Source organism: Callithrix jacchus, chromosome 9 (genome assembly GCF_049354715.1).
Source record: "Callithrix jacchus isolate 240 chromosome 9, calJac240_pri, whole genome shotgun sequence".
NCBI lineage: Eukaryota > Metazoa > Chordata > Mammalia > Primates > Cebidae > Callithrix > Callithrix jacchus.
In genome coordinates this window covers 24546346-24561945 of record NC_133510.1, presented here as the reverse complement: position 1 = coordinate 24561945, position 15600 = coordinate 24546346, and the positions used below count along the sequence as shown (strand labels likewise).

Here is a 15600-nt window from a genome sequence, read left to right as displayed (position 1 = left end):
GCCCACTTTTGAATGGGCTTGTTTGATTTTTTCCTGTAAATCTGTTTGAGTTCTTTGTAAATTCTGGATATCAGCCCTTTGTCAGATGGGTAAACTGCAAAAATTTTTTCCCATTCTGTTGGTTGCCGATTCACTCTATTGACTGTTTCTTTTGCCGTGCAGAAGCTGTGGAGTTTCATTAGGTCCCATTTGTCTATTTTGGCTTTTGTTGCCAATGCTTTTGGTGTTTTGTTCATGAAGTCCCTGTCTACTCCTATGTCCTGGATAGTTTTGCCTAGATTTCCTTCTAGGGTTTTTATGGTGCCAGGTTTTATGTTTAAGTCATTAATCCATCTGGAGTTAATTTTGGTGTAAGGCGTCAGGAAACAATCCAGTTTCTGCTTTCTGCAAATGGTTAGCCAGTTTTTCCAGCACCATTTGTTGAACAGGGAATCCTTTCCCCATTGCTTGTTTTTGTCGGGTTTATCAACGATTGTTTGGTTGTAGCAATGTTGTGTTGCCTCTGATGCCTCTGTTCTATTCCATTGGTCTATATCTCTGTTTTGGTACCAGTACCATGCTGTTTTGATTACTGTAGCCTTGTAGTATAGTTTGAAATTCGGTAGTGTGATGCCCCCCGCTGTGTTCTTTTTGCTTAGAATTGACTTGACTATGCGGGCTCTCTTTTGGTTCCATATGAAGTTCATGGTGGTTTTTTCCATTTATGTGAAAAAAGTCAATGGTAGCTTGATGGAAATAGCATTGATTCTGTAAATTACTTTGGGCAGTATAGCCATTTTTACAATATTCTTTCTAACCATGGACATGGAATGTTTCTCCACCTGTTTGTGTCCTCTCTGATTTCGTTGAGCAGTGGTTTGTAGTTTTCCCTGAAGAGGTCCCTTACGTTCCTTGTGAGTTGTATTCCAAGGTATTTTATTCTTTTTGTAGCAATTGTGAATGGCAGTTCGTTCTTGATTTGGCTTTCTTTAAGTCTGTTATTGGTGTAGACAAATGCTTGTGATTTTTGCACATTGATTTTATATCCTGAGACTTTGCTGAAGTTGCTTATCAGTTTCAGGAGTTTTTGGGCTGAGGCGATGGGTCTTCTAGGTATACTATCATGTCATCTGCAAATAGAGACAATTTGGCTTCCACCTTTCCTATTTGAATACCCTTTATTTCTTTTTCTTGCCTGATTGCTCTGGCTAGAACTTCCAGTACTATATTGAATAGGAGTGGTTACAGAGGGCATCCTTGTCAAGTGCCGGATTTCAAAGGGAATGCTTCCAGTTTTTGCCCATTCAGTATGATATTGGCTGCTGGTTTGTCATAAATAGCTTTTATTACTCTGAGATACATTCCATCGATACCGAGTTTATTGAGGTTTTTTAGCATAAAGGGCTGTTGTATTTTGTCAAATGCCTTCTCTGCGTCAATTGAGATAATCATGTGGTTTTCGTTTTTGGTTCTGTTTATGTGGTGAATTACGTTGATAGACTTGCGTATGTTGAACCAGCCTTGCATCCCCGGGATGAATCCTACTTGATTGTGATAAATAAGTTTTTTGATTTTCTGTTGCAATCGGCTTGCCAATATTTTATTGAAGATTTTTGCATCTATGTTCATCATGGATATTGGCCTGAAGTTTTCTTTTCTTGTTGGGTCTCTGCCGGGTTTTGGTATCAGGATGATGTTGGTCTCATAAAATGATTTGGGAAGGATTCCCTCTTTTTGGATTATTTGGAAGAGTTTTAGAAGGAATGGTACCAGCTCCTCTTTGTGTGTCTGGTAGAATTCGGCTGTGAACCCGTCTGGATCTGGGCTTTTTTTGTGTGGTAGGCCCTTAATTGCTGCCTCGACTTCTGACCTTGTTATTGGTCTATTCATAGTTTCGGCTTCCTCCTGGTTTAGGCTTGGGAGGACACAGGAGTCCAGGAATTCATCCATTTCTTCCAGGTTTACTAGTTTATGTGCATAGAGTTGTTTGTAATATTCTCTGATGATGGTTTGAATTTCTGTGGAGTCTGTGGTGATTTCCCCTTTATCATTTTTTATTGCATCTATTTGGTTGTTCTCTCTTTTATTTTTAATCAATCTGGCTAGTGGTCTGTCTATTTTGTTCATCTTTTCAAAAAACCAGCTCTCGGATATATTGATTTTTTGAAGGGTTTTTCGTGTCTCCATCTCCTTCAGTTCAGCTCTGATCTTAGTTATTTCTTGTCTTCTGCTGGGTTTTGAGTTTTTTTGATCTTGCTCCTCTAGCTCTTTCAATTTTGATGATAGGGTGTCAATTTTGGATCTTTACATTCTCCTCATATGGGCACTTATTGCTATATACTTTCCTCTAGAGACTGCTTTAAATGTGTCCCAGAGATTCTGGCATGTTGTGTCTTCATTCTCATTGGTTTCGAAGAACTTCTTTATTTCTGACTTCATTTCATTGTTTACCCAGTCAACATTCAAGAGCCAGTTGTTCAGTTTCCATGAAGCTGTGCGGTTCTGGGTTGGTTTCTGAAATCTGAGTTCAAATTTGATTGCACTATGGTCTGAGAGGCTGTTTGTTATGATTTCAGTTGTTTTGCATTTGTTGAGCAGTGCTTTACTTCCAATTATGTGGTCAATTTTAGAGTAGGTGTGATGTGGTGCTGAGAAGAATGTATATTCTGTGGATTTGGGGTGGAGAGTTCTGTAAATGTCTATCAGGTTTGCTTGCTCCATGTTTGAGTTCAAGCCCTGGATATCCTTGTTGATTTTCTGTCTGGTTGATCTGTCTAATATTGACAGTGGAGTATTAAAGTCTCACACTATTATTGTGTGGGAGTCTAAGTCTCTTTGTAAGTCATTAAGAACTTTCCTTATGTATCTGGGTGCTCCTGTATTGGGTCCATATATGTTTAGGATCATTAGCTCTTCTTGTTGTATCGATCCTTCTACCATTATGTAATGGCCTTCTTTGTCTCTTTTGATCTTTGTTGCTTTAAAGTCTATTTTATCAGAGATGAGAATTGCAACTCCTGCTTTTTTTGCTCTCCATTTGCTTGGTAAATCTTCCTCCATCCCTTTATTTTGAGCCTTTGTGTATCCTTGCATGTGAGATGGGTTTCCTGAATACAGCACACTGATGGATTTTGTATTTTTATCCAGTTTGCCAGTCTGTGTCTTTTGATTGGTGCATTTAGTCCATTTACATTTAGGGTTAATATTGTTATGTGTGAATTTGATACTGCCATTTTGATGCTAAGTGGCTGTTTTGCCTGTTAAGTGTTGTAGATTCTTCATTATGTTGATGCTCTTTAGCATTTAGTTTGATTTTGGAATGGGTGGTACTGGTTGTTCCTTTCTATGTGTAGTGCCTCTTTCAGGAGCTCTTGTAAAGCAGGCCTGGTGGTGACAAAATCTCTGAGTACTTGCTTGTTCGCCAAGGATTTTATTTTTCCTTCACTTCTGAAGCTCAGTTTGGCTGTATATGCAATTCTGGGTTGAAAGTTCTTTTCTTTATGGATGTTGAATATTGGCCCCCACTCTCTTCTGTCTTGTAGTGTTTGTGCCGAGAGATCTGCTGAGTCTGATGGGCTTCCCTTTGTGGGTGACCCGACCTTTCTCTCTGGCTGCCGTTAGTATTTTCTCCTTCATTTCAACTTGTTGAATCTGACGATTATGTGCCTTGGTGTTGCTCATCTTGTGAAATATCTTTGTGGTGTTCTCTGTATTTCCTGCATTTGAGTGTTGACCTGTCTTGCTTGGTGGGGGAAATGTTCCTGGATGATTTCCTGAAGAGTGTTTTCCAGCTTGGATTCATTCTCTTCATCCCCTTCTGGTACACCTATCAAACGTAGGTTAGGTCTTTTCACATATTCCCACATTTCTTGGAGACTTTGTTCATTCCTTTTTGCGCTTTTTTCTCTGATCTTGGTTTCTTGTTTTATTCCATTGAGTTGATCTTTGACTTCAGATATTCTTTCTTCTGCTTGGTCAATTCGGCTATTGAAACTTGTGCATGCTTCACGAAGTTCTCGTATTGTGTTTTTCAGCTCCTTTAGTTCATTCATATTTCTCTCTAAGTTATCCATTCTTGTCATCATTTCTTCAAATCTTTTTTCATCTCTTTTTTCAAGGTTCTTAGTTTCTTTGTATTGATTTAATACATGTTCTTTTAGCTCACAGAAGTTTCTCATTATCCATCTTCTGTAGTCTAATTCCATCATTTCATCACAGTCATTCTTTGTCCAACTTTGTTCCCTTGCTGGGGAGGAGTTTTTGTCCTTTCTAGGAGGTGAGGTGTTCTGGTTTCGGGTGTTGTCCTCCTTTTTGCACTGCTTTCTTCCCATCTTTGTGGATTTATCCACTTGTCGTCTGTGTAGTTGCTGACTTTTCGATTGGGTCTCTTAGCGGACACCCAGATTGTTGGTGATGAAGTATTTCTGTTACTTGGTTTTCCTTCTACCAGTCTAGCCCCTTTGCTGTATGACTGCTGAGGTCCACTCCAGGCCCTGCTTGTCTGGGGTACATCTATAGCAGCTGCGGAACAGTGAGGGATGCTACCAGTTTCTTTTTCTGCTATCTTTGTCCCAGGATGATGCCTGCCAAATGTCAGTCTTTTGGATATAGAGCGGTCAGGGAGCTGCTTGAGGAGAGAGTCTGTACTTTATAGGAGCTCAATTGCTGAGCTGTGAGCTCTGTTGTTCATTCAGGTCTTTTAGGCTGCTATGTTTGATTCTGCTGCAACAGAGCTCATTAAAAAACCCCTTTTTCTCTCAAATGCTCTGTCTTGGGGGTTTGGGGCTTTGTTTTTGGATGTCTGTTGTGGTGTCCTGCCCAGCTAGGAGGCATTCTAATCACTATTTGACTGCCGAGACTCCTCCCTGCTGTTGTGAGGCTTACCCTGTTGCTGCAGGCTCTTGCTATTCTGCTGCATTCTCCACCACAGGCTACGCCCCGCAGCGGAGTCTCTCTGTTGTAGCGTGTTGCCTTGGCAATGTCAGGCTGCATCAGCAGTGGGCGTGTGTTTCAGTAGGGGCGGGTTGCCTCGGCAACTGCAGGTTGCGTCAGCAGTGGGCGTGTGTCTCAGTCGGGGCGGGTTGCCTCGGTAATGGTGGATGCCCCTCCCCCATGGAGCGCCTCAGGGATGGTCTCCACGGCGAGAGTTTGGAATCGCCGTTTTGTCTGTCCCACTGTGCCATCCCACACGCTGTGTCCCTGCAATCCCCTGGGCTGGCCCACTGCCCAAGTCCCTTTCAGTCTCGAGTACAGTCCCCTCAAGTCTCAGGTTGCCGTTTCAACAGGGCACCTGGAAAAGCGTGCCCTGTGGGAATTGCTGCATAGGGCCGGCCGCCGCCACCCTGGCTGCCAGCTTCTCCAGGCAGAGCCTCTGCCTGGTGTCCCGTGTCTCGTTTATACTTGGGAATTTCCCCGTTCTGTGGGCAACAAAGATCAGTGTGGAAATGCAGCTCCAACTCACCTCTCCATGGATTCAACGAGAGCTCCAAACCTGGGTTGTTCTCACAGCGCCATCTTGAGTCCTCCCCTAGGGTTAATATTGTTATGTGTGAATTTGATATTGCCATTTTGATGCTAGCTGACTGTTTTGCCCATTAGCTGTTGTAGATTCTTCATTATGTTGATGCTCTTTAGCATTTAATGTGATTTTGGAATGGCTGGTACTGGTTTTTCCTTTCTATGTGTAGTGCCTCTTTCAGGGGCTCTTGAAAAGCGGGCCTGGTGGTGACAAAATCTCTGAGTACTTGCTTGTTTGCAAAGAACTTTATTTTTCCTTCACTTCTGAAGCTCAGTTTGGCTGGATATGAAATTCTGGGTTGAAAGTTTCTTTTTTTAAGGATGTTGAATATTGGCCCCCACTCTCTTCTGGCTTGTAGAGTTTCTGCCAAGAGATCTGCTGTGAGTCTGATGGGCTTCCCTTTGTGGGTGACCCGGTTTTTCTCCCTGGCTGCCCTTAGTATTTTCTCCTTTATTTCAACCTTGTTGAATCTGATGATTATGTGCCTTGGGGTTGCTCCTCTTGCGGAATATCTTTGTGGTGTTCTCTGTATTTCCTGCAATTGAGTCTTGTCCTGTCTTGCTAGGTGGGGGAAATTTTTTTGGATAATGTCCTGAAGAGTATTTTCCAGCTTGAATTCATTCTCTTCATCACATTCTGGTATGTCTATCAAACGTAGGTTAGCTCTCTTCACATAGTCCCACATTTCTTGGAGACTTCGTTCATTCCTTTTTGCACTTTTTTCTCTGATCTTGATTTCTCATTTTATTTCATTGAGTTGATCTTCGACTTCAGATATTCTTTCTTCTGCTTGGTCAATTCGGCTATTGAATCTTGTGCATGCTTTGTGAATTTCTCATATTGTGTTTTTCAGCTTCTTTAATTCATTCATATTCCTCTCTAAGGTATCCATTCTTGTTATCATTTTCTCAAATCTTTTTTCAAGGTTCTTAGTTTCCTTGCATTGATTTAAAACATGTTCTTTTAGCTCACAAAAGTTTCTCATTATTTACCTTCTGAAGTCTAATTCCATCATTTCATCACAGTCATTCTCCATCCAGCTTTGTTCCCTTGCTGGTGAGGAGTTTTGGTCCTTTCTAGGAGGCGAGGTGTTCTGGTTTTGGGTGTTTTCCTCCTTTTTGCGCTGCTTTCTTCCCATCTTTGTGGATTTATCCACCTGTCGTCTGTTTAGTTGCTGACTTTTCAATTGGGTCTCTGAGTGGACACCCACATTGTTGATGATGAAGTATTTCTGTTACTTGGTTTTTTTCTACCACTCTAACCCCTTCGCTGTTCGACTGCTGAGGTCCACTCCAGGCCCTGCTTGTCTGGGGTGCACCTATAGCAGCTGCGGAACAGCGAGGGATGCTACCAGTTTCTTTTTCTGATATCTTTGTCCCAGAATGATGCCAAATGTCAGTCTTTTGGATATAGAGCGGTCAGGGAGCTGCTTGAGGAGACAGTCTTTACTTTGTAGGAGCTCACATGCTGAGCTGTGAGCTCTGTTTTTCATTCAGGGCTGTTAGGCTGCTATGTTTAATTCTGCTGCAACATAACTCATAAAAAAGCCTTTTCTTTCTCTGATGCTCTGTCTTGGGGGGGTGTTGGGGCTTTCCTTGTGAGTGTTCACCTCGCTGTCCTGCCCAGCTAGGAGGCAGTCTAGTCACTATTTGCATACCGAGGCTCCGCCCTGCTGGTGTGAGGTTCTCCCTGTTGCTGCAGGCTCTTCCCTTTTGCTGAGTTTTCCGCCCTGTTGCCATGGGCTACACCCTGCGGCGGAGTCTCTCTGTTGTACCGGGTTGCCTCGGCAACGGCAGGCTGCATCAGCAATGAGCGTGTACCTCAGTAGGCACTGACTGCCTCGGTAATGGCAGACCCCCCTCTCCCACGGAGCTGTGCTTTAAGAAAACCTTTTCACCAAGAGCATTTGGAATCGCCGTTTTGTTTGTCGCACTGCGTTACCCCAAACGCTGTGTCCCTGGGATTTCCTGGGCTGGCTCACTCTCCAAGTCCTGTTCAGTCTCAAGTTCAGCCCTCTCAGGCCTCAGTTTGCCAGTTCAACAGGGCACCCGTAACAGTGTGCTTTTGTATGGAGCACTGTGGGGCGCCTCTGCACTCCAGCATGGGCTGGAGCCACACCGGCTGCCGGCTACACCAGCCAAGACCTCTGCCTGGTGTCCCGCATCTCTTTTATACCTGGGAATTTCCCCTTTCTGTGGGCAACTAAGATCCATCTGCAAATGCATCCCTGACTCACTGTCTCCGCGAATCCAGTGAGAGCTTCAATCCTGGGTTGTTCTCACAGCACCATCTTGAGTCCTCCCATTTTTTTTTAACTTATGCACACATGCATGTATTTGTGAATTATGCATACTTGTCAGTTTTTTAAAGTGCAAAAATGGAACTTTACAATTTTTATTCAACATATATTCATTGAGACATGTATAAATTTAGTCGATTTCTCTACATTTTATCATTTATTAAACATTTAATAAATTTAAAATGATATAAATAATATGAATATTATAAAACATAAAATGTAGTCAGCATTTTTGAGCCTCTCAATCAACCCAAGAATTAGAACATTTTTAATAACTTGCATCTATTTCTGCATACCTTTTATATGGTTTTATAACATTTAACTATGTATTGTTTTAACACTTACCTTTTTCTCTCATCATTACATTTCTAAAACTAATTTGTGACGTTATTAAAATTAGCTTTGGTGGGTTTTAAACTCTATTGTATTGTTTTAACACTTACCTTTTTCTCTCAATATTACATTTCTAAAACTAATTTGTGATGTTTTGGTATTTTTCATCCATTCACAGCAATGACTGTTAAGTATTCCACTGGGTAAATATATCACGATAAAACCATTTCTTATGTCAATGGACATTTACATTTTTGTTTTGTTTTATTCATTATTGTAAACAATTCTGTACATTTTTACTAACGTGGTACACATGTACAATAGTATCAAAATAATATATATTCAGGAATATAAAAATGTAATTGCAGAATTGTAAACTATGTGAATGGCCATCATTACATGATTTTTTTCTTACATTTTCTTCCTCTTTGGCTACTCTTAATATTTCCTATTAACCACTGATTTTGAATGATTTCATTATGAAATGCCTTAATATAGCTTTCTTTCTGTTTCTTGTAATTGATGACTCATTGAGTTTCTCATATCTGTGAGTTTAGAGTTTTCCTCCAACTTAGAAAAATTTTAACTATCATTTCTTGACTTTCTTGTTCTCTATCTCCCTTCAAGGACTTTTTTGTATATATAATTAAGCTTGTTGAAGTTTCATAACCATAATATATTCCTTCATTTATTTAGCTCTTAATTTGTCTCAACAATGTTATGTGGTTTTTAGAGTCCAAATCATGCACATACATATCCCTATGTATTTTATAATTTTTGATGTAATGGTAATTGGTACTTTTAATGTTTGAACTGTGTGTTTTCTGTTGCTAGCATATAGCACTACTGATTTTTGTATATTAACTTTGTATCTGTGATGTTGTCAATCTCACTTATTAGTTATATTAACATTTTTCAGATTCCTTGGATATTTTTACATCGATATTTATGTCATCTCTGAATAAAGTCCGTTTTCCTTATTCCTCTCTAATGTTTGACTTTTTTCTTTAAGGCACTGTCTGGGACATCCAATACAATATGGAAAAAGCAATAATGATGTTTATTTCTTTAATTTCAGTATTCTAAAGACATTATCTTCATCATTTCATATGAGAAGTCCACTGCAATTTTTGTCTTTATTCCTCAGGAAATGGAATTTCTTTATTCTCTGGCTGCTTTCATGATTTACTCTTTATTTTTGTATTTTCAGCAGTTTAACTATGATGTAGTTAGGTGTGTGTGTCTGTGTGTGTGTGTCTGTGTGTTTATGCGGCTTGTTGTTCTCTGAAATTCATAGATTTATGATTCATTAAATTTGGAAAATTTCAGCCATTATCTCTTCAAATATTCCTTTTGCTTTATTTTCTATTTTCCATTCAGTATTCAGTTACATGTATGTTACTTATCTAGTATTATCCCTCAGATTTGGGATACTCTATTCAGTTTTTATTTGTTTGTATATTTTTATATTTAACTATTTTTCTCCTTGTATTTCTTTTTTTTTGAGAGAAGAAAAGAAAATAAAGGAGTGAAGAAGAAGGAAGAGGAAGAAAAAAAGGGAGAGGGAATGAAAATGTTGCTTTATTCTATAAAATGGGTATTAATAATGGACAATCAATATTTCATTTAAACCTCTGAGTAGGTGTGATGTGGTATTGACAAGAATGTATATTTTGTGTATTTAAAGTGGAGAGCTCTATAAATATTTATAAGTTTACTTGTTCCAGATCTGAGTTCGAGTCCTGAATCTTTTTGTTATTTTTCTGTCTCATGGAGTCTAAGTCTCTATGTATCTGGGTGTTAGAATCGTTGGCTCTTATTGTTGCATTGATCCTTTTACCACTATTTCTTTGTTGCTTTAAAGTCTATTTTATCAGATGCAAGAATTGCAACTCCTGCTTTTTATTTATTTATTTATTTTTGCTCTCCATTTGGTTGGTAAATCTTTCTCCATCCCTTTGTTTTAAGTCTTTGTGTATCCTTGCATGTGAAATGGGTCTGCATGTAGCATACAGTTGGGTTTTGGCTGCATCTTTTGATTGGAGGATTTAGTCGATTTAAATTTAGGATTACTGCCATTTGATGTTAACTGGCTGTTTTATCCATTCGTTAATGTAAATTCTTCTTTATGTTGATGCTCTTTACTTTTTGGTGTATTTTTAGAAAGGCTAATACTGGTTGTTTCTTTCTATGTGTAATGCTTCTTTCAGAAGCTCTTGTAAAGCAGGCCTGGTGGTAAAAAAAATCTCTGAGTACTTGCTCGTTCATAAAAGATTTTATTTTTCCTTAAGTTGTGAAGCATAGCTTGGTTGGATATGAAATTCTGGGCTGAAAGTTCTGTTCTTTAAGGATGTTGAATATTGGCCCCTACTCTCTTCTGGCTTGTAGAGTTTCTGCTGAGACATCTGCTGTAAGTCTGATAGGCTTGACTTTGTGCATAGCCTGACTTTTCTCTCTGGCTGCTCTTAGTATTTTCTCCTTCGTTTCAACCCTGGTGAATCTAACGATTATGTGCCTTGGGGTTGCTCATCTTGAGGAATACCCCAGGTAATGTTCTCTGTACTACCTGGGGTTGAATATTGTCCTGCTTTGCTAGGTTAGGAAAATTTTCCTGAATAATATCCTGAAGAATATTTTCCAGCTTGGATTCATTCTCTTTATCACATTCAGATACACCTATCAAACATAAATTAGGTCTTTTCACATAGTCCCACATTTCTTGGAGACTTTGCTCATTCCTTTTTATCCTTTTTTCTCTAATCTTGTCTTCTCGTTTTATTTCATTAAGTTGGTCTTCGACCTCTGATATTCTTTCTTCTGCTTGATTAATTCGAGTGTTTAAACCTGTGCATACTTCTCGAAGTTCCTGTATTATATTCTTCAGTTCCATTAATTCACTTATATTTCTTTCTAAATTGTCTATTCTCGTTAGGATTTCGTCAAAGCTTTTTTCAAAGTTCTTAGTTTCTTTACATTGGGCTACAATATGTTCTTTTAACTCACAGAAGTTTCTTATTATCCATCTTATGAAGCCTGATTCTGTTAATAAGATGCACTCGTTCTCCATCAAGTCTTGTTCCCTTGTTGATGAGGAATCGTGATCCTCTTTAGAGGGAGAGGCATTCTGATTTTGAGTATTCTCCGCCTTTTTACACTGGTTTCTTCCCATCATTGTAAATTTATCTAGCTGTCGTCTTTGTAATTACCAACTTTCAAATTAGGCTCTCTGAGTGGGTCCAAGTTGTTAATTCCCAGGGCCAAAATATAAGCAACCCACTGCTCTGGCCAAAACAGCAGCGTTAAGACTAATGCTGCTTTTCGGCCCCAGAATCTCCAGTCTGGCTTTCTTCTTGAGTCTGTAATAGGCGACTCTGCCTTCCCGGAGCTCCAAACCTCAGTCAGAAGGGGAACCAGTCCTGTTTACTTTGCACCAAGAGCTGCCGCGCTGAGGTGCCAGCAAAACCGCTGCACCAGCCACAAGAGTCATGCTGGCGACTTGTGGGGCTCCTTCACTGGGAATCTTCTGCTCTGTGAGCGACAAAAATTTGTCTGAAAGTGTGGCATCCTCTTGTTCTCTGGGCTTTTACTGGGAGCTGCAATCCCAAAATGTTACCAAACAGCCATCTTGGATTGTTCTCCTCTCCTTGTATTACAATTCAAATCATCTCTTTGGTCTCTTTTTAAATTCCCTTATTTTTTCCACTCAAACTTTTAATAAACCAATCAGAGATTTTTTATCTTTCATATTGTGTTTTTTTTTAATTCTAGCATTTTTATTTCACTCCTTTGTTTAGCTTTTTTTTTCTGTTGACATTTTCTATTTGTGTACAATGTTAATCTTTTCCATGAGTTATGTTAACATCTGTATTATTGTTATTTTGAAGTCCTCCTCTGACAGTTCCAACATCTAGGCTACCTCAAATTGTTTAAACTGCTGTATCTCTTGATAGTTAATTTTCTTTTGATTATTTTTTTCACAATTTTTGATTGAATGCCAGATATTTTATGTAGAACAGCAGAGGCTGAGGCCTATGTGCTAATTTTTGATGCAAATTATTTTCACAAAATTTGTGTTGAAAATGAGCATATATCTTTTTCTTTTAGGTAAAGGGTTTGGGGTTTAGTTAATGATTGAACAGTGTTTGGGTTTTGTTGTTGAAATAGTTACTTTGAAAGGCCTATGGACCTGAAATTCTTCCAGCACAAGATATTGCAACCTTGTGGTCAATGTTGGGTGTGAGGTGTTGAAAGCTTTTCTAAATTTTTCTACTTCAATTTTAGCTTTCTGTAGGTCTTGTTTGCCTCTACCACATAGAATATTTTTCTTTGTGCTCTGTCCTTCCCCCAAGCAGTAGAATGCTACTACTGGTTAATAGATGTAAAATGTCTGGAAGGAGCGAAGATTCTGGATTCTCCTGGTTCAGCCTCAATGTTAGTCAGGAACTGCGTACTTTATGTAATGGTTAGGGCTTTCTTTATATTACTGCCCCTTCCGTCTATAGCAGCCTGTGGGAAGATCTTGGGCAAGACAGCACTTCTTGCTCCTCCCCAGTAGCTGCCAGGCTTTGCTTTGTAGCTGCACAACATCCTCAAACTCAGCAGGTTTCTCCCATTCCCAGTAGAAAAGAGTTCCTTCACTCTTCCCTTAATGCATGTCCCTTTGCTTCTCACTTATTACTCAGCACGAGGATTGTGATTAAGGATAATTTCCTACATCTCCCTTAGGAACATACAGGTTTGGATTCGATTTTTATCTCAGCATCAGTTCACCTTTTCCTGAGACCCTGGGCAGGAAGGTTGCCTAACCCGTTACCCAGAATTAGAAGGCTTCTTTCCCCCTGCTCTTACACGAGAAGAAGGAATCTTTGCTTAGGTCTTTTGGGAAAGAGGTTGTTCTGCTATCCCTCAAGCAGTTAAAGGTTTGTATTTTGCATGAGAGAAGCAGACTGGGGAATGAGATGGGGTCTCATACCTGTGCACCATTAAGGAGTCTCTCTCAAATCTCCTGCTCTGTCCACAATCTTGTGCATAAACACCTGATGAAGGACCATGAAAAATAACTTTTTAGTGCATGTGGACTCCTTTTGTGCCTGAGGTTCTCAGGAATTCTCAATGTTATGTCAGCCCCTCAGAATTAACAAAATGTGGATGTTTATTCTTACCTACTATTATGTAGGTCACTTCTTCCTTCTGTGCTCTGCAAAGATGAAAAGATCTGTGTGTCCTGTCTTTGCTGAGAGAGTCCTGTCAGATTTTAGAATTTAGGTCACCAAGTTGCCTTGCAAACTCAGCTCTCCATTGGGCTCTTGAAAAGTGATTATTTTGTATATTGTCTGGGGGTAGTTTGTGCATTTTTATTGGCTTGAGATTCATTTTTTAATGGCTTTCTAAATTCTTTTTTTTTTTTTTTTTGAGATGGAGTTTCACTCTTGTTACCCAGGCTGGAGTGCAATGGTATGATCTCTGCTCACTGCAACCTCCACTTCCTGGGTTCAGACAATTCTCCTGCCTCACACTCCTGAGTAGCTGGGATTACAGGCACGTGCCACCATGCCCAGCTAATTTCTTGTATTTTTAGTAGAGATGGGGTTTCACCATGTTGACCAAAATGGTCTCGATCTCTTGACCTCGTGATCCACCCGCCTCGGCCTCCCAAAGTGCTGGGATTACAGGCTTGAGCCACCACACCTGGCCCTATCTTTATAAATTCTAAGGCAAAATCTAAGAAGAACTCCTAAAGTCTTTTTTTAATAAACATCTCAAATTAAACATCATCTTTATGATAATTCTATAAAGACCATGTTTATTTGGATTTACTAGAGATTTCACATTTTATGTTTGCATCTTATTTTCTTTTTTATTATGGTAAGAATATTTAACATGAGGTCTGCCCTCCTAACAAATTTTTAAAGGGACAATACATTATTGTTAACCATACGCACAATGTTTTACAGAAGATCTATAGGACTTAATCATCTTGCATAACTGAAACTTTATACCCACTGAATAGGAAATCTCTATTTCCCTGTTCCCCCAGCTCCTGGCAACCACTATTCTACTTTACTTCTACATGTTTCAATATTTTATATGCTTCGTACAAATGATATCAGCAATATTTGTCTTCTGTTACTAGATTATTTCACATAGTATAATGTCCTAAGGGTTTATCTGTCTTGCCACATATGGCAGGAATTCCTTCTTTCTTAAGGCTGGGAAATATTCTACTGTATGAATATACCATATTTTCTTTATCCATTTATTTGCCAATTGACATTTAAATTGTTTCCACATCTTGGCTATTGTTAATAATATTGCAATAAACATGAAAGTGCAAATATCTCTTGAAGATTCTGTTTTCAATTCTTTGGAAATTGAAGTAGTAAGATTACTGGTAATGTGGTATTTGTATTTTCAATATTTTGAGAAGGTGCCACACTGTTTTTCCAAATAGCTGCACTATTTTACATCCCCATTGACAGCATGCAAGAATTCCAATTTCTCTACATCCTTACCAGCATTTTCTATCTCTCTTTTTTTGAATGTTTTGCTTTTATATTAGCCATCTTAACAGAGAGGAGATGATGAGTCTTTTTATTTTGATTTGCCTTTCCCTGATGATTAGTGATGTTGGACATTTTTTAATGTAACTGTTGGCCATTTACATGGCTTCTTTGAAGAAGGGTTTAGTCAAATCATTTACCCATTTTTAATTGGGTTATTTGTTTTTTTGTTATTAAATTGAAGGAGTTCCTTATATATTTTGAGTATTAACTCCTAATCAAATGTATAGTTTGCAAATATTTTCTGCCATTCAGTAGATTTTCTCTTCACTCTGTTTTAGTTTCCTTTACTGTGCAGAAGCTTTTAAATTTGATTTAGTCCAATTTGTTGATTTTTGTTTCTTTTCCCTGTGCTTTTGGTGTCATATTGAAGAAATCATTGCCAAATCTAATGCCATGAAAATATTTCCTTTTTTTTTCCAAAGAGTTTTATCATTTCAGGTTTTATGTTTAAGTCTTTAATTCATTTTGAGTTGATCTGTGTGTGTGATATAAAGAAGTAAGGTCAAAATTAACTATTTTGCATGTAGATTTACAGTTTTCCTAACACCATTTGTTGAAGAGACTATCTTTCCCCCTCCCTTGCCTCATTGTGTATCCTTGACAGCCTTGTCAAAGATTAATTGCCCATATATGCATGGGTTTATTTTGAGGCTTTTCATACCATTCCATTGTTCTACATGTTCAAGCAACATACTGCTTTAATACTGCAGCTTTGTAATATATTTTGAAATCAGGAAGTATGACGTTTCCAGCTGCTTTTTGTTTTTTCAGGAACTTTTTTCTATCTAAATTTCTTTGTAATTTTCTGTAAATTTTGGAATTTTTTTTTCTGGTTTTGTAAAAAACACCATTGGGGGCTGGGCGTGGTGGCTCACACCTGTAATCCCAGAACTTTGGGAGGCCAAGGC

General features: G+C 38.8%; 1 pseudogene; it reads right to left on the bottom strand.

Annotated features, from left to right (window-relative positions):
- LOC100409628 (non-POU domain-containing octamer-binding protein pseudogene) overlaps positions 1–15600 on the bottom strand; it is a 42237-nt pseudogene that overhangs the window by 1250 nt on the left and 25387 nt on the right.